At 43.1% G+C, this 19,191-nt stretch overlaps 1 long non-coding RNA gene across 4 annotated transcripts; it reads right to left on the bottom strand.

The window, feature by feature from the left end:
* Positions 1–361: 361 nt before the first annotated feature.
* On the bottom strand, positions 362–6,721 carry LOC119334726. Of its 4 annotated transcripts, none has more exons than XR_005161517.1 (5): positions 6,453–6,721; positions 5,998–6,105; positions 2,547–2,758; positions 1,333–1,756; positions 362–861 (listed from the first exon to the last, which is right to left on the bottom strand). It is a non-coding gene; the product is annotated as an uncharacterized LOC119334726 (long non-coding RNA). The 4 variants fall into 4 exon arrangements; XR_005161516.1 differs by lacking the exon at positions 362–861 and adding an exon at positions 906–1,232; XR_005161518.1 differs by lacking the exon at positions 362–861 and having other exon boundaries at positions 1,559–1,756; positions 5,998–6,108.
* Between the last annotated feature and the right edge of the window lie 12,470 nt (positions 6,722–19,191).

Below are 19,191 nucleotides of genomic sequence, written 5' to 3'. Positions count from 1 at the left end.
CTCCGGGTGGATGAGATCCACCAGGAGACGAACCAAACACCGCCCCCGCGTCCCGGATCTCGTCGTCCCAGATCCCTCCGTCCCATTGACTTTCTCGGAGAGGTCTAAATTTCGTCCAAGTCCCAGTAATTTTATGCATTTTTCATCGCATCATAATTTCATCACCGTTGCTCCGATTCGTGCGTGTAGCATATCAAAATATTCGTATCAACGAGTACATCATTTCATCTCACTAGATGACCAGTTGCGCCCATGGCGCAAAGGCCGAGAGCAAGCCAAATATTGAAAGAATATGCATCAAAATATGTAGACACAGAAGAAAACATATGAAAATAAGTACGGATTGATGATAGTCATACGGACAGGATTATCATAATTTTTTACATAAGATCCAAAATCATGCCAGATATAGAAGTCTCGATAGGTACTTATAGTAATACCAAGTTACGTAGCAAAGGACTATTGTGACTTGTTTAGATTGGATAGACAATCATGCAGAGGCCCTTGGACATGCACTTGAAGGCGAAAGCATATGCACACCCTTTCTTCATGTTCGCCTTATGAAAGAGGCTGCTCCAGTTCTTTGTGAGTGTAGCCCTGTTGTCGACACCCTTGATAAAGCGGGCCATGACACTGGTGGTCCCGTCTCCTGATTGGTAGCTCATCATGATCAATATCCATGTACTAAAGGTTATTTAGTACATGGTTTGCCAGCATGTTCTTGTATGAAACACAAGAATGCATTTGTTTGAGATTACCATTCTTTTGCCGTCAGTAGCAAATGTTTCTGTCATCTGGCATACGTAGTAATGGTCAACAGTAAGTATTCCCTTTGTGAGAATAGTAGCACATGTGTTGTACCTAAAAGTGTTCAAACATCAGTACAGCTGCATAGGCCCTGCTTTATGATTCATGAACTTATGTAGAAGAGAAAGGAACAGATGACAACACAATCCATGCTTTCACAACAGTAACAACCAAGAATCTTCTTCTCTTCTCTAACAGTCCTTATGATTCACGGTCATCGATCTCAGCTCAAACGCTCGAAATCAGGATCATGATAAGTAGTTCAAGTACCTAATATATTTGTAACTAATCCATCTATACCACCTCATATGCCACACTGTCCTAATGATTCACGGTGAAAGCTAGCCCTTTTCGAACAAAAGAAGATGCACACAAAAAGAAGTCTTTCCAATACGGGCATTTACGCAAACATATGCCGTACACACCTGCAACCTCCCAAAAAAAGGTGTTGCAGATCAGGGATGGATTTAGAGAGATGTTGTTCAAGGCTAGGGATAGGACGCAAGGTAAGAACAATTTCCACACCTTGAGATGGGGCGTCGATGCCGTAGCGAATCCATGATTGCTCTCCCTGGCTCATCGCTGTCGTTGGCTCACAGAGACGCGAGGCATATTGCTGGCGCCACCTCGTGCAGTGCAACCGCGGCCCAAGATCCTCATGTTGAGCTGAGGTAGAGGAACACCCAGGAAGACAAGAACCCATCCCATTCACAGCCAGCAGCAACCCAACCCAAAGACAAGCTCAGATATACATATACTTGTCGAAATATAAAGGAAGCCACCAGATCTGTCGCTGGAGTTATGTTGTTGTACAAACAAATTTTCAAGTCTCCAAAACTTCCTGGGTGCAAACCCACCAAGAAACCACCCAAATTGCAGAACGATGCATTCCACTCCGGCTCTACTCTTCTTCATCATCTTAGCCTTCCTCTTCAGCTTCCTTGAGCCACTTCAAAGGAAAGTTATTGGTTAGGAGTTAGTATACTTAACACAAGTCATATCATAATGTGAGTTTTGTTGTGCCAACCCAAAAGATGGTACAAGCCGAGCCAGTTATTACAAATACAACCATCTAAATTTGAATCTATCTATATATTATACACACACACACACACAACAGATAGGCAAGCATAACGGTTCAAGAAGAACAGTTTTGTGAACCATTCTATCTAACAAAAGATTTGACGCCAGGGAAAGCAACTACCGAAACAGAATGAAATAAACAAGCCATAAAAAACTGGCACAGTGATTGTGCAATAACTTGTACTGGTTCCGCAAATTTTACAGCACACATACGTGAATAAAAGCATCAGACTGTTTGACAAAAACTTTATCGGACTCATTGCCATCTTATTCTTCTTCTCCCATCGTAAGAAATATAGGAGCGTTTAGATCACTAAGGTAGCTGATAGTTTAGTGATCTAAACGCTCTTATGTTTCTTTACGGAGGGAGTACCTCCTTATCATATATAGGTCAGGAAAGATGCTCAAGTTGAATCTGTCGCTAGCCTTTAAAATAGTGATCAATATTACTATTAGGACTTACAAGTGATCCGGTTTTTATGTAAATAGATGTTACTACAGCCAGTTTTTTTTTGAAAGACTATGAGCATGTTCAGGACATTAAGTTGAAGCAAGGTAAAAGAAGACAAGAGATCACACAGATCGAACAAAAGAAGATGCACACAGAAAGAAGTCTTTCCAATTCGGACATTTACGCAAACATATGCCGCACACACCTGCATACCGTGGGGAGGAAATCTTGGGATGCCAAAATGTTCAGCAATTTTCTCCTGTGGACATGGAAGCAAAGAGAAATGTGGATTCCCCTATACGTCGACCATGTCCACCGGTTCAGTCGCTGCCATCCGCATCAAGGTCGTTGGCCGCGGTTGGCGTCGCTCGAACCTATCGCCGCGATCTAAATATTCCACAAAGCTAAAGGCAAGGCCTGTAAAAAATCAACACATGATCAAACAATAGAAATACCAAGTTAATTAAGCATCTAGAACCTAAAGCCATCAGCCAAAAAACGACACGGCGCTGGCCATGTAAACTAAAACATCACTACCCATACACAGATTACATGCGCAACCTCCAAATACACAGCTAACAACAATTGCTGGTTTAGTACCTGCAGAACATGAAAGGGAAATAAGTATCAACATATCAACCAAGGATAGAAAAAGGATCAACTATATATCAGGTCACACCAAAACACTTCGTATTCCAATCTAGTTCTAAGAGCATGCTGTGTACATCCTGTCAGGCTATCTGCAAAACCTAAGAAGCAAAGCAGGGAACAAGGACTAATAACAAGCAAGCAAATATTGATAGGCCACTTGACATCAGCATATATATACAGTGACAACAACAACAACAACAAAGCCTTTAGTCCCAAACAAGTTGGGGTAGGCTAGAGGTGAAACCCATAAGATCTCGCAACCAACTCATGGCTCTGGCACATGGATAGCAAGCTTCCACGCACCCCTGTCCATAGCTAGCTCTTTGTCGATACTCCAATCCTTCATGTCTCTCTTAACGGACTCCTCCCATGTCAAAATCGGTCGACCCCGCCCTCTCTTGACATTCTCCGCACGCTTTAGCCGTCCGCTATGCACTGGAGCTTCTGGAGGCCTGCGCTGAATATGCCCAAACCATCTCAAACGATGTTGGACAAGCTTCTCCTCAATTGGTGCTACCCCAACTCTATCTCGTATATCATCATTCCGGACTCGATCCTTCCTCGTGTGGCCACACATCCATCTTAACATACGCATCTCCGCCACACCTAACTGTTGAACATGTCGCCTTTTAGTCAGCCAACACTCCGCGCCATACAACATTGCGGGTCGAACCGCCGTCCTGTAGAACTTGCCTTTTAGCTTTTGTGGCACTCTCTTGTCACAGAGAATGCCAGAAGCTTGGCGCCACTTCATCCATCTGGCTTTGATTCGATGGTTCACATCTTCATCAATACCCCCATCCTCCTGCAACATTGACCCCAAATACCGAAAGGTGTCCTTCCGAGGTACCACCTGGCCATCAAGGCTAACCTCCTCCTCCTCACAGCTAGTAGTACTGAAACCGCACATCATGTACTCGGTTTTAGTTCTACTAAGCCTAAACCCTTTTGATTCCAAGGTTTGTCTCCATAACTCTAACTTCCTATTTACCCCCGTCCGACTATCGTCAACTAGCACCACATCATCCGCAAAGAGCATACACCATGGGATATCTCCTTGTATACCCCTTGTGACCTCATCCATCACCAATGCAAAAAGATAAGGGCTCAAAGCTGACCCCTGATGCAGTCCTATCTTAATCGGGAAGTCATCGGTGTCGACATCACTTGTTCGAACACTTATCACAACATTATTGTACATGTCCTTGATGAGGGTAATGTACTTTGCTGGGACTTTGTGTTTCTCCAAGGCCCACCACATGACATTCCGCGGTATCTTATCATAGGCCTTCTCCAAGTCAATGAACACCATATGCAAGTCCTTCTTATGCTCCCTATATCTCTCCATAAGTTGTCGTACCAAGAAAATGGCTTCCATGGTCGACCTCCCAGGCATGAAACCAAACTGATTTTTGGTCACGCTTGTCATTCTTCTTAAGCGGTGCTCAATGACTCTCTCCCATAGCTTCATTGTATGGCTCATCAGCTTAATTCCACGGTAATTAGTACAACTCTGAACATCCCCCTTGTTCTTGAAGATTGGTACTAATATACTCCGTCTCCATTCTTCTGGCATCTTGTTTGCCCGAAAAATGAGGTTGAAAAGCTTGGTTAGCCATACTATCGCTATGTCCCCGAGACCTTTCCACACCTCAATGGGGATACAATCAGGGCCCATCGCCTTGATAAAGGAGGAGGGTTGTGATAGGCTTGGCGAGCCAACGTAAAAACTCAGCCACTCTTATGGAGATGAAACCCAAAAGCATATATATACAGTGAAATAATCCAAATTCCACAGGCTAGCAAATCTGGTTCTAAAAACATATGGTGCACAACCTGTAAGGCCACCACAAAACCTAGAAAACAGAACATGAAATAAGTACTAACCAACAAATCAGCCAAGCATGAAAAGAAGGGCTCATTTCATATTCGATTACATTGTACACCTCAAATCTTATTTGCTAGTAAATATGATTATGGGGCCATGCAGTGTACAGCCGGCCAGACACGTAGAACTAATAAGCAATTCATGAATTCGGAGGATTTGAGCCAAACAGAAAATAAACAGCCTGTCAGGCTCGTAGTACTAATAAGGAATCCATAAACGGCAAATGTTTTGATAGTACAAATAAAAAGCAGAAGCAATGCATATGAACCAAACAGGATTAAGGCACACATCTAACTGGTCCTTTTCTAGAGATGTAAATTTTCTCATGTTCCAGGTTGGCACCTAATTTGTTACAACACACATCAACATGAACCTGAGCCTGAATCCAGAGCCAGCAATAACACTGAACCTAAGATATCTGAAACTATTTTGTCCTTAATCCTGGACCAGACCCACTTAGTTTATCCAAAATAACCAATTAGTAAGTACCATACTAATCATCATATCACAGACATGCCATTCATCTCTTACACTCCAGTACAAGGAAAAAGAAACACCAACCAAAGAACATAGAACAGAAAAATCCTTCCTTGACAGAGAAAAAATGAGGCATGCGGGAAACCAAGGAAGCACCGACAGAGCTACGGCCAGGCCGGATGTGTCATGGCCCACCCAAGACTGAAGCAAAAAGAAGTTTATATGAAGCCCTGCCCACAACAATGCAGTGATTTTCAGTTTGATAGCACAGTTTGTAGTCTCTGGCCTGCCCACCTTTTTGGTGGTAGCTCCGCAATTGCATGGAAGACAACAAAAATCTACTTTGGATGAATTTAGCTACATCCAAAGCTTTGCTCGCCAGTAAAGGTACCCAACAAAGCAAGAAAGAGAACAAAAAAATCCCTCCGTTGGAATGTAGCTAGAGATGAGAATATTATTGACAGGAACTAACAAAGAAATCTAACTAACCGTGACCATTTCCTGAACAAGAAGAAAGCTACCAAGCAGTATCAACTAAGGTAACACACATCGACGGGGACAACATACCAAAACCAGTAACATCAAAGGAGAAAAGCTCACTGATGGCAAGAGAAAAAAGCATGAGCTGCACAACATGTACCTGTTTATACTACAGTAAGTCCAATAAGGAGCGCGTCCCGAGATCCTCTCTTCCTCCTGCTGGTCTACTTCCTCATCCTCCCTTCCTCCTCCCTTCCTCCTCCTACTCCTGCTGGCCACGAAAAAAATGAGATGGTAGGGAAGATACCACCAAGAGAACCAAATCCAACCACCATAATCTATTTGAAGCAAGCACAATACTCTCAGAAACCACATGGCTACAGCAAGCGCATGGGCACGGGCGAACTCACGGGCATAGTCACCCTAATTAACATCAGGGACAAGAATCCCCCAAACACCTCAAGCTCCTTGCCCAGTGGGGGTGGAGGCAAAGGTGGCGCCTCGGTACCGGCGCCGCCCAGGACGGTATTGAGGTCGGAGGAGACGAGACAACGGTCAATTTGGGAAGCAACGTCACAGCACGGTGGTTGAGAGAGAGAGAGAGAGAGAGAGCACACGGAGCAGCCGCAGCTCGGCGTCGAGGAGACACAGAGACGGCCGGCCCCCCACCTCCCTTCCTCCTCTCCCGATCCAGGATCGGATCGAGCCGCCACCAACCGCCAGGTCGCGCCCGACCTCGCCGGCGCAGGCCGACAGCAGCCGGTGACCCTCTCCTGCCTGCTGCCTCACCTCCCTCTCCTCTTTCCTCTCACTTCCTCCATCGCAGGCGGGGGGCGGCGGCGGCGCACGAGGAACGAGGGTCGCGGGGTGGGCTAGGTCTGCTTCCCGCTCACCTTTTATCATGCGACGTGCGTGGTGCGGTGGTTTTTTCGCTCGCATGATGCGTTGCACCCCCACGCGCGGCGCGGTGCGGTGGGCTTTTTTTCCTCGTGTGGTACCGTGCGCTCGAGGCCTTCGTTGTGACTACAACTCTAGAAGGCTTTATATGTTAGATTGCATCATTTCCATTTGAGCTCATCTTGATGCCTGAAATGATATTGGAAGAGGGCTATGTGATGATAGTTTCAAATCTGTTTCAGCAAATGCATTTTTGTCATTTTTGCCATGATTGATGTGTGCATGCTATGATCTGGAGCTCTACATGTGTTTTGTAGAATGCCATGTTATCTTTATAGGGGTGTATACCATGTATTTTTGTGATTTTTGTGCTGACTAGCACAAGCATGCAAAGTAGCTTACTCAATGATGCTGATTTCAGGGATTTAGAATTTCACTAAGTCCTTGCCCTGTCATTATTTTTATGCCATATGTTCATATTGTTTTCTAGTGATCCATGCCTCTTTTGAGAATGATCAGTAAGAATGTTTTGTAAATAATGTTATGCTTTATCCATACATGTCTTTGTTTGCAATTATGGAGCACCCTAGTTTGAGTCAATCGAGCTCTACTTTTGTTATAAAATGTTTCTGGCAGATTGTTAACATGTTTAGCAATTTTGCCAAGCTTGTTGTTGTTGATCCGTGCATGCTATGTTGTTGTTCTTGCCATGTCTATCTTCTATGCCGTATCTACTTGCTGGGTGTATGCTTAGTTTGTCATGCAATGCCTCGTAGCGAGTGCATCGAGCTCGTAAACATGCCTACTTGTTATCTGTTTTGCCATGCTCCAGTTTTTCACTAAGTCTGAATCTGTTTATATTTTTGCTATGTTCAGATGCATGCAATTGTATTTTCTGATCCCTTTTGGCTTATGGTCAGTAAGGGACTTTTGTTGTATGCTTTGAGTAGCTACATGCCATGCCTTGCTTTGCTATGTTATGTTCCTGTAGCATATAGTTTTCCTGCGCTAAAGATTGCTTCCTGAAGATAAATTCCTGACTTGTGTTATTTTCACTAAGTCTGAAACCTGTAATCTTTTGCATTTTTGCCATGCTTGTTTGAGCATGTTATTAAGTGAATTAGACGTAGCTCAGTGTTCATCTTTTGTCAAGCATCTTGAGTGGATCCCTGCCATGTATTTTTTTGTCATGTTTGTGTGCAGTAGCTTATTTATCTTGATGCATTTATATGGCTACTTGATGTTTATCACACACCGGTGCCATATTTGTTTTGCTTGTCATTTCCAAACCGTGCATCCGATTCCGGTGATCTTTATATCGATTTCGACCGAAATCAACTCCTGTTTCCAGTGGCACTCTTGGATTTCCAAGTTGAGTCCAGGTTCAATCATTCCTTTCTAAATCATGCATATGCATCACATATCGCATCCCGCATATCATACCATGTTTGCATCATGTTGCTTGAGCATTGCACGTGGTTGATGGTGTCTCCCTTTACTTGTTGTTCTTGCTTGGGTAGAGCCGGGAGATGAGTTCGTGTTCGAGGAGCCTGTTGAGTACGTTTACGAGGATCAAGCTTTCGTCTTCTCGGAGAACTTTGCAGTTAAGATGACCATACCCTCGAAATCACTTTTATCTCTGCTTGCTAGTTGCTCGCTCTTTTGCTATGCCTATGCTGCGATACCTACCACTTGATTATCATGCCCCCCATATTGTTAAGCCAAGCCTCTAACCCACCTTGTCCTAGCAAACCGTTGTTTGACTATGTTACCGCTTTGCTCAGCCCCTCTTATAGCTTTGTTAGTTGCAGGTGAAGATTGGAGTTTGTTCCTTGTTGGAACATGGATATTTTGTTGGGATATCACAATATCTCTTATTTAATTAATGCATCTATATACTTGGTAAAGGGTGGAAGGCTCGGCCTTATGCCTGGTGTTTTGTTCCACTCTTGTCGCCCTAGTTTCCGTTATATCGGTGTTATCTTCCCGGATTTTGCGTTCCTTACACGGTTGGGTTATAATGGGAACCCCTTGACAGTTCGCTTTGAATAAAACTCCTCCAGCAAGGCCAACCTTGGTTTTACCATTCGCCTCACCACCACCTACATTTCCCTTGGGAGTCGCGCTCCCGAGGGTCATCTTATTTTAACCCCCCGGGCCAGTGCTCCTCTGAGTGTTGGTCCGAACTGAGCTGCCTGCGGGGCCACCTCGGGGAAACTTGAGGGTTGGTTTTACTCGTAGCTAGTCTCATCTGAGTGTGCCCTGAGAACGAGATATGTGCAGCTCCTATCAGGATTTGTCGGCACATTCGGGCGGCTTTGCTGGACTTGTTTTACCATTGTCGAGGATGTCTTGTAACCGGGATGCCGAGTCTCATCAGATTGTCTTGGGAGAAGGAATATCCTTCGTTGACCGTGGGAGCTTGTGATGGGCTAAGTTGGGACTCCCCGGCAGGGATTGAACTTTCGAAAGCCGTGCCCGCGGTTATGGGCAGATGGGAATTTGTTAATGTCCGGTTGTAGAAAACTTGAAGTTTATCTTAATTAAAATACATCAACCGTGTGTGTAGCCGTGATGGTCTCTTCTCGGCGGGGTCCAGGAAGTGAATATAGTGTTGGAGTTATGCTTGACGTAGGTTGTTCTAGGATCACTTCTTGATCATAGTTGTTCGACCATGCTTTTTCCTTCTCTTCTCGCTCTCATTTGCGTATGTTAGCCACCAAATATGCTAGTCGCTTGCTGCAGCTCCACCTCATACCTTTTACCCTTCCTATAAGCTTAAATAGTCTTGATCGCGAGGGTGTGAGATTGTTGAGTTCCCGTGACTCACAGATACTTCCAAAACCAGTTTGCAGGTGCTCGATGATATCGTACAGGTGACGCAACCAAGCTCAAGGAGGAGCTCATTGAAGATCTCGTTCATTGTGTTGTTTCGTTTTAGTTGATCAGTAGTGGAGCCCAGTTGGGACGATCGGGGATCTGTGTAGCATTTGGGGTAGTCTTCTTTTATTTTGGGTTCCGTAGTCGGACCTTGTGTGTATCTGGTTGATGTAATGTACCTTGTGTGTATCTGGTTGATGTAATGTTATATTCATGTATTGTGTGAAGTGGCGATTGTAAGCCAACTATGTATCTCTTTCCCTTATGTATTACATGGGTTGTGTGAAGATTACCTCACTTGCGACATTGCTTTCAATGCGGTTATGCCTCTAAGTCGTGCTTCGACACATGGGAGATATAGCCGCATCGAGGGCGTTATAATCACATCATTCTCTAATGATGTGATCTCGTTCATCAAATGACAACACATGTCCATGGCTAGGAAACTTAACCATCTTTGATTAACGAGCTAGTCAAGTAGAGGCATACTAAGGACACTCTGTTTATCTATGTATTCACACATGTACTAAGTTTCCGGTTAATACAATTCTAGCATGAATAATAAACATTTATCATGATATAAGGAAATATAAATAACAACTTTATTGTTGCCTATAGGGCATATTTCCTTCAGTCTCCCACTTGCACTAGAGTCAATAATCTAGTTCACACCGTCATGTGATTTAACACCAATAGTTCACATCTTTATGTGATTAGTTCACATCTCCATGTGACTAACACCCAAAGGGTTTACTAGAGTCAATAATCTAGTTCACATTGTTATGTGATTAACACCCAAAGAGTGATCATGCTTTGCTTGTGAGAGAAATTTAGTCAACGGGTCTGCCAGATTCAGAGCCGTATGTATTTTGCAAATTTTCTATGTCTACAATGCTTTGCACGGAGCTACTCTAGCTAATTGCTCCCACTTTAAATGTGTATATAGATCGAGACTTAGAGTCATCCAGATCGGTGTCAAAGCTTACATCGACGTAACTCTTTATGACGAACTCTTTATCACCTCCATAACCGAGAAACCTTTCCTTATTCCACTAAGGATATTTTTGACCGCTGTCCAGTGATCCACTCCTGGATCACTATTGTATCCTCTTTCCAAACTTATGGTGAGGTACACAATAGGTCTGGTACACAGCATAGCATACTTTGTAGAACCTATGACTAAGGCATAGGGAATGACTTTTCATTCTCTTTCTATTTTCTGCCGTGGTCAGGTTTTGAGTCTTTACTCAACCTCACACCTTGCAACACAGGCAAGAACTCCTTCTTCGATTGTTCCATTTTGAACTACTTCAAAATCTTATCAAGGTATGTACTGATTGAAAATATATCAAGCGTCTTGATGTATCTGATGAGGACATCAATACCATTGTTACACCCACAGCCCCTAATGTTACATATACTGGACCAATTACTAGAGCTCGCGCACGCCAATTAAATTACCAGGTACTTTCGTTTCTTGGTAATGATTCTAATGTTCATGAGATTATGATGCTGCCTAAATTGGATACATTTGTTTTGCTTACAAATGAAGTGCCTAGCTTGGAGAAGGATGAACATTGGAGCAAGAACACGCATGGAGTTGATGGCATGCGCAAGGGGATCAAGAACGGAGTTACAAGTGATGATTTCAGGACTTTGAAGCCGCCATAAGGAGTGCATGAAGCCTTGGGCGAAATATACAAGATGCCACTTCATAATATTCGTCCATAGGCTATTCTAGGTGCTGCGTCACCTTATTAATGGGCCAGGCCCATGTAATTTCGAAATACTTAAGTATAGGCTATTTTTAGAGTCCGTATGTGTGGGGAAACAAGAGTTAGGGTTGGTTTCGGACCCCACCCTCAAGGGCCACGAAATTCCCCCCTCTTCCTCCATATATACAGCCCTTAGGGCGTCGTTTAGACTTTGGGGTTTTGTTTAGATTAAAAGTTCGCCATAGCTGCAACTTGGCGTACTTCGTTTGTGTCCAACGACCAGATCAAGACGTCACAGAACCCCACCTTGATCAATAAAGCTTTCATCTTATATTCGCAATATCCAGATTGCAATCTCAGTTTCTTGCTTGTTCTTCGTTTGCTCGCAGGAAACAGACCCTCGTGGTCAGGTTGATCGTGCTCCGGCGTGGTCAATAACCCTCGGAAGTTGGTTTAGCGATTGCTAAGGCGCGACGTCTCACACGTTCGTAGTCGGATCGTCAAGGTCGACTCCCACAGAAAACGATAGCCACCATCTCATCGAAACATCGGGACACCTTAGCCTCTATCAAGTGGTATCAGATTTCCAGGTTGCTCGGTGAGATTTTACAGTTTTTCGTAGATTAGATCGAGTCTGTTCTTCATACCTATAGTCCACGAAAAAGCCACAAAAAAATTTAGGGTTAGTTCATCATATCCGAACCAATCTTAGCCTCTGCATAATCTTTTTAGGGTTTTTGCTTTCTTGAATTTGCGGTTGCATCGTCGTGTCAAGTTGCTGGTCTTAGAGTCTAGTCTTTTAGAGTTTTGAGTTCTGGTCATAAGTTGTCACGCCGACGCTGCACCATCATCATCGCCCATCTACCACTTTTGCTTATCCGCCACCGCTCTGAATCCATATCCATATACCACCACCAATCCGTATCCATATACCACCACCAATCTGTATCCATATACCACCACCGCTACCATATACCACCACCGCTGCCATATACCACAACCATATATCCACCACCAATCCGAGTTCTTCTCATATTAGGTTTGTTCTTGAGATCAATCTAAATTCCGATTCGTGTTTCTTGCCTGCGTAGGTCTCGGAAAAAAAAAGAGTCTGGAGACCCCCGGGCAGTTTTTAGGCCAAAATTTTCACGGGAAATTTTTTTCCCTATCCTATTTTTAGGTTTTTCTGAGTCTTTTGAGCCACGTGCCATCATAGTGATTTTTTGTCGCACTTTTTCGTCGTCGCTGCCCTGATTTCCGAAAAAAAAGTGAAAAAAAAATTTCATGCCCATCCTATCAGTTTGACGAGGGAAGAGTTTTGAGACACTCGCCATTATAGTGATTTTTTGCACAAAAAAAGGAGCGCAAAAAAAAGGAGCGCAAAAAAAAGAGCGAAAAAAAAGAGTTCCAGAGTGTGCTTTTCCCTTATTTACGTGCAGCGCCGTGATTTTGTTAGTGTTCTAGGCTCGCGTCTCTAGCACGGTCTAGCCTAGGACCAGCACAGTACCGTCGTTGAGCGTTTATTCAACTTTGCATCTCTGAATTGATTATTGCTGACCCTTTTTGCTACCATACTATAAACCTTCCCAGCTCCACATACATCTACGTCGTGCATTTGACTCTCCCTGGCAATCGCTCTATCCAAGCTTTTGAGAGTTTTGACTATAACGGTTGCCGATCATCGCCTGCTGCTGGGTAAGAACTGGTAAGAATTAGAGATTTGCTTGACGGATTTGTGACACCCGCCACCACCACCACTTGTTAGTAGTTTGTAGGATCATATTCTTGTGTGTTTCTATTGCTGCTAACCATGCCAGGATCACAATCCGACGAGACTGACTGGGAGAACTTGACGAACAAGGAGCTTCATGATATGTTTCAGCAAATGATGAGTGTACAGGTGCAAGATGTGATAAACAGATTTGAAGAGGCCATGGAGAAGATAGATGGCATGGAGAAGACGTTTGAAACAAAGCTCGATAACAAGTTTGCTGAATTGCTTTCGCGTTTTCCACCACCACCACTGGCTGCTCCTGCCGCACCTCTGCAACAACAACAACAACACCGACTACCTCCACGTCGGGAAACAGCCCTCCGCCGAGTGAGCCGTGTCCCTCTTCAGTCGGGCCAAACTACTGGTGCTGCTGTTGATACTTCTGTGGCTCTTACTGCTTATGTGGAGGAGGATGTTTATGTGGGAGATTATGAGGATGAGGTTGATCAAAATCAGAACTACGTGCCACCACCAGCACAGCAACCACCAGGTCGTCCACATGCAAATAATGGCAATGGTAGGGCTCACCCTCAGGTACGAGATCATGACCATCTCCCTAAACTAAAATTGAATATTCCACCATTTGAGGGTAGATATGTTCCTGATATATATCTTACTTGGGAGTTAGAAACTGAACAACGATTTACATGTTTACAATATCCCGAGGAAAGACGTGTTCCTGATGCTGTTTGTGCATTCACTAGTTTTGCATGTGTTTGGTGGTCTGAGCATTGTAGATTATATCCTATTCCGGCTACTTGGGCTGCTTTGAAAACTGCTATGCGTACTCGTTGGGTTCCACCATATTATCAATGTGAATTACTTCAAAAATTGCAGCGCTTAAGACAGGGGAAAAATTCTGTAGAAGAATATTATCAGGAATTACAAACTGGCATGATTAGATGTGGTATTGTTGAGGAGAATGAAGCTATGCTTGCACGTTTTATGGGTGGATTAAATAGAGAGATTTAGACGATTCTAGAGTATAAGGAGTATACTAATATCACTCGTTTATTCCATCTTGCTTGTAAAGCTGAACGTGAAGTGCAGGATCGACAGGCATTGGCGCGGACTAACTTTTCTGCAGGTCGACCTTCATCATGGACACCACGTGCATCATCTACTTCCACACGTTCTGCTACACCGGTGCCTCCATCGGCTGCCACCTCCACCCGTGATACAATAAAGCAGGCACAATCACCACTATCTGCCAAGAACACACCTTCTGGGCCTGCAAAGAGCTCTTCTTCATCCATGGCATCAACAGGGCAAACACATGATATTATTTGTCGACGTTGCAAGGGTGGAGGTCATTATGCGAGAGAATGCCCATCTAAGCGTGTGATGATTGTTACTGAGGATGGTGGGTATGAGCCCGCTAGTGACTATGATGAGGAGACTTTGGCTCTTATTACACGTGACGAACACGGTGGAGACGATTCTGATCATGAGACGCAATACATGGCTCCTGAAGATGCTGACAGGTATGAATGTTTAGTTGCTCAACGTGTTTTGAGTGTGCAGGTTACATAAGCTGAGCAAAATCAGAGGCATAATTTGTTCCATACAAAGGGAGTTGTGAAGGAACGTTCTGTTCGCGTGATCATAGATGGAGGGAGCTGCAATAACTTGGCTAGCATGGAGATGGTGGAGAAGCTATCTCTCACCACAAGACCACATCCACATCCTTACTACATCCAATGGTTCAACAACAGCGGCAAGGTTAAGGTAACACGTAATGTTCGTGTGCATTTTAGTATCTCTACATATGCTGATTATGTTGATTGTGATGTGGTACCTATGCAAGCATGTTCCTTATTACTTGGTAGACCATGGCAATTTGATAAAAATTCTGTACACCATGGTAGAAACAATCAGTATACTCTTGTTCATAATGATAAAAATATTACTTTTCTTCCTATGACTCCTGGTTCCATTTTGAAAGATGATATTAATAGAGCTAATAAAGCAAAACAGGAGACAAATAAGAGTGAAAATCAGCTTGTGGCAAAAGAATTTGAGCACCAAATGAAGCCTAATAATAAACCATCTACTGTTGTTTCTGAAATTAAATTGAAAAGTGCATGTTTACTTGCCACCAAATCTGATATTGATGAGCTAGATTTCAGCAAATCTATTTGCTATGCTTTTGTGTGCAAAGAGGCATTATTTTCATTCAAGGACGTGCCTTCCTCTTTGCCCCCTGCTGTCACTAACATTTTGCAGGAGTTCGCTGATGTCTTTCCACAAGACGTGCCACCGGGATTACCACCTATTCGAGGGATTGAGCATCAAATTGACTTAATTCCCGGTGCTTCGCTACCCAACCGTGCACCATACCGTACCAATCCAGAGGAGACGAAGGAGATTATGCGTCAAGTACAAGAACTGCTCGACAAAGGTTATATACGCGAATCCCTTAGTCCTTGTGCTGTTCCTATCATTTTAGTGCCGAAAAAGGATGGTACGTCACGTATGTGTGTTGATTGTAGAGGCATAAATAATATTACTATTCGTTATCGTCATCCTATTCCTAGGCTAGATGATATGCTTGATGAATTGAGTGGCTCTACAATATTCTCCAAAGTTGATTTGCGTAGTGGATACCATCAAATTCGTATGAAATTGGGAGATGAATGGAAAACAGCATTTAAAACTAAGTTTGGATTATATGAGTGGTTAGTCATGCCTTTTGGGTTAACTAATGCACCTAGTACTTTCATGAGGTTAATGAATGAAGTTTTACGTGCTTTCATTGGACGATTTGTGGTAGTTTACTTTGATGACATATTGATTTATAGCAAATCTTTGGAGGAACATTTGGAACATTTACGTGTTGTTTTTATTGCTCTACGTGATGCACGTTTGTTTGGAAACCTTGGAAAGTGCACCTTTTGCACCGACCGAGTATCTTTTCTTGGCTATGTTGTTACTCCACAGGGAATTGAAGTTGATAAAGCCAAGATTGAAGCTATTGAGAGTTGGCCGCAGCCCAAAACGGTCACACAAGTGAGGAGTTTCCTTGGCCTCGCTGGTTTCTATAGGCGTTTTGTGAGAGATTTCAGCACCATTGCTGCACCTCTCAACGAGCTTACAAAGAAGGATGTGCCTTTTGTTTGGGGTATCGCACAGGAAGAAGCCTTCATGGTATTGAAAGATAAGTTGACACATGCTCCTTTACTCCAACTTCCTAATTTCAATAAGACTTTTGAGCTTGAATGTGATGCTAGTGGAATTGGATTAGGAGGTGTGTTATTACAAGATGGAAAACCTGTTGCATACTTTTCTGAAAAATTGAGTGGGCCTAGTCTGAACTATTCTACTTATGATAAAGAATTATATGCTCTTGTTCGGACCTTAGAAACATGGCAACATTATTTATGGCCCAAGGAATTTGTTATACATTCTGATCATGAATCTTTAAAACACATTAAAAGTCAAGCAAAACTGAACCGTAGACATGCTAAATGGGTTGAATTCATCGAGACTTTCCCTTATGTCATTAAACACAAGAAGGGTAAAGAAAATGTTATTGCTGATGCCTTGTCTCGTCGTTATACTATGCTTTCACAACTTGACTTTAAAATATTTGGTTTGGAGACCATCAAAGATCAATATGTTCATGATGCTAAATTTAAAGATGTATTGCAGAATTGTAAGGAAGGGAGAACTTGGAACAAGTTCGTTCTTAACGATGGATTTGTGTTTCGTGCTAACAAGCTATGCATTCCAGCTAGCTCCGTTCGTCTTTTGTTGTTGCAGTAGGCGCATGGAGGAGGATTAATGGGACACTTTGGCGTCAAGAAGACGGAGGATATACTTGCTACACATTTCTTTTGGCCAAAGATGAGACGGGATGTTGAGCGTTTTGTTGCTCGCTGCACTACATGTCAAAGAGCTAAGTCACGACTCAATCCTCATGGTTTATATATGCCTTTGCCTGTACCTAGTGTTCCTTGGGAGGATATATCTATGGACTTTGTTTTAGGTTTACCTCGAACAAAGAAGGGGAGGGATAGCATATTTTTTGTCGTGGATAGGTTCTCGAAAATGGCACACTTTATACCATGTCATAAAAGCAATGATGTTGTTAATGTTGCTGATTTGTTCTTTCGTGAAATTATTCGCTTACATGGTGTGCCAAATACTATTGTTTCAGATCGTGATACTAAATTTCTTAGCCACTTTTGGAGATGTTTATGGGCTAAGTTGGGGACTAAGCTGCTTTTTAGTACTACTTGTCACCCCCAAACTGATGGACAAACTGAAGTAGTCAATAGAACATTGTCTACTATGCTTAGGGCTGTTTTGAAGAATAACAAGAAAATGTGGGAAGAATGCTTGCCTCATATTGAATTTGCTTATAATCGTTCATTGCATTCTACTACTAAGATGTGCCCTTTTGAAATTGTGTATGGTTTCCTACCTCGTGCACCTATTGATTTGTTGCCTCTTCCATCTTCAGAGAAGGTTAATTTTGATGCTAAAGAACGTTCTGAATTGATTTTAAAAATGCATGAGTTAACTAAGGAAAACATTAAGCGTATGAATGCTAAATATAAACTTGCTGGAGATAAGGGTAGAAAACATGTTGTGTTTGCGCCTCGAGATCTTGTTTGGTTACATTTGCGTAAAGATAGATTTCCTAATCTGCGCAAATCAAAGCTAATGCCACGTGCTGATGGTCCTTTTAAGGTGTTAGAGAAAATAAATGATAATGCATATAAACTTGAGCTACCTGTAGATTTTGGGGTTAGTCCCACTTTTAACATTGCAGATTTGAAGCCTTATTTGGGTGAGGAAGATGCGCTTCCGTCGAGGACGACTTCATTTCAAGAAGGGGAGGATTATGAGGACATCAATACCATTGTTACACCCACAGCCCCACTGTTACATATACTGGACCAATTACTAGAGCTCGCGCACGCCAATTAAATTACCGGGTACTTTCGTTTCTTGGTAATGATTCTAATGTTCATGAGATTATGATGCTGCCTAAATTGGATACATTTGTTTTGCTTACAAATGAAGGGCCTAGCTTGGAGAAGGATGAACATTGGAGCAAGAACACGCATGGAGTTGATGGCATGCGCAAGGGGATCAAGAACGGAGTTACAAGTGATGATTTCAGGACTTTGAAGCCGCCATAAGGAGTGCATGAAGCCTTGGACGAAATATACAAGATGCCACTTCATAATATTCGTCCATAGGCTATTCTAGGTGCTGCGTCACCTTATTAATGGGCCAGGCCCATGTAATTTCGAAATACTTAAGTATAGGCTATTTTTAGAGTCCGTATGTGTGGGGAAACAAGAGTTAGGGTTGGTTTCGGACCCCACCCTCAAGGGCCACGAAATTCCCCCCTCTTCCTCCATATATACAGCCCTTAGGGCGTCGTTTAGACTTTGGGGTTTTGTTTAGATTAAAAGTTCGCCATAGCTGCAACTTGGCGTACTTCGTTTGTGTCCAACGACCAGACCAAGACGTCACAGAACCCCACCTTGATCAATAAAGCTTTCATCTTATATTCGCAATATCCAGATTGCAATCTCAATTTCTTGCTTGTTCTTCGTTTGCTCGCAGGAAACAGACCCTCGTGGTCAGGTTGATCGTGCTCCGGCGTGGTCAATAACCCTCGGAAGTTGGTTTAGCGATTGCTAAGGCGCGACGTCTCGCACGTTCGTAGTCGGATCGTCAAGGTCGACTCCCACAGAAAACGATAGCCACCATCTCATCGAAACATCGGGACACCTTAGCCTCTATCAGTATCTCTATAGATCTTGATGCTCAATATGTAAGTAGCTTCACCGGGGTCTTTCTTTGAAAAACTCCTTTCAAACATTCCTTTATGATTTCCAGAAAATTCTACTTTATTTCCGATCAACAATATGTCATTCACATATACTTATCAGAAATGTTGTAGTGCTCCCACTCACTTTCTTGTAAATACAGGCTTCACCGCAAGTCTGTATAAAGCCATATGCTTTGATCACTTTACCAAAGCATATATTCCAACTCTGAGATGCTTGCACCAGTCCATAGATGGATCGCTGGAGCCTTCTCACTTTGTTAGCACCTTTAGGATTGA

Source organism: Triticum dicoccoides, chromosome 7A, assembly GCF_002162155.2.
Source record: "Triticum dicoccoides isolate Atlit2015 ecotype Zavitan chromosome 7A, WEW_v2.0, whole genome shotgun sequence".
NCBI lineage: Eukaryota > Viridiplantae > Streptophyta > Magnoliopsida > Poales > Poaceae > Triticum > Triticum dicoccoides.
Note: the sequence above shows the minus strand (reverse complement) of the source record. Positions and strands in the feature narration are given on the sequence as shown.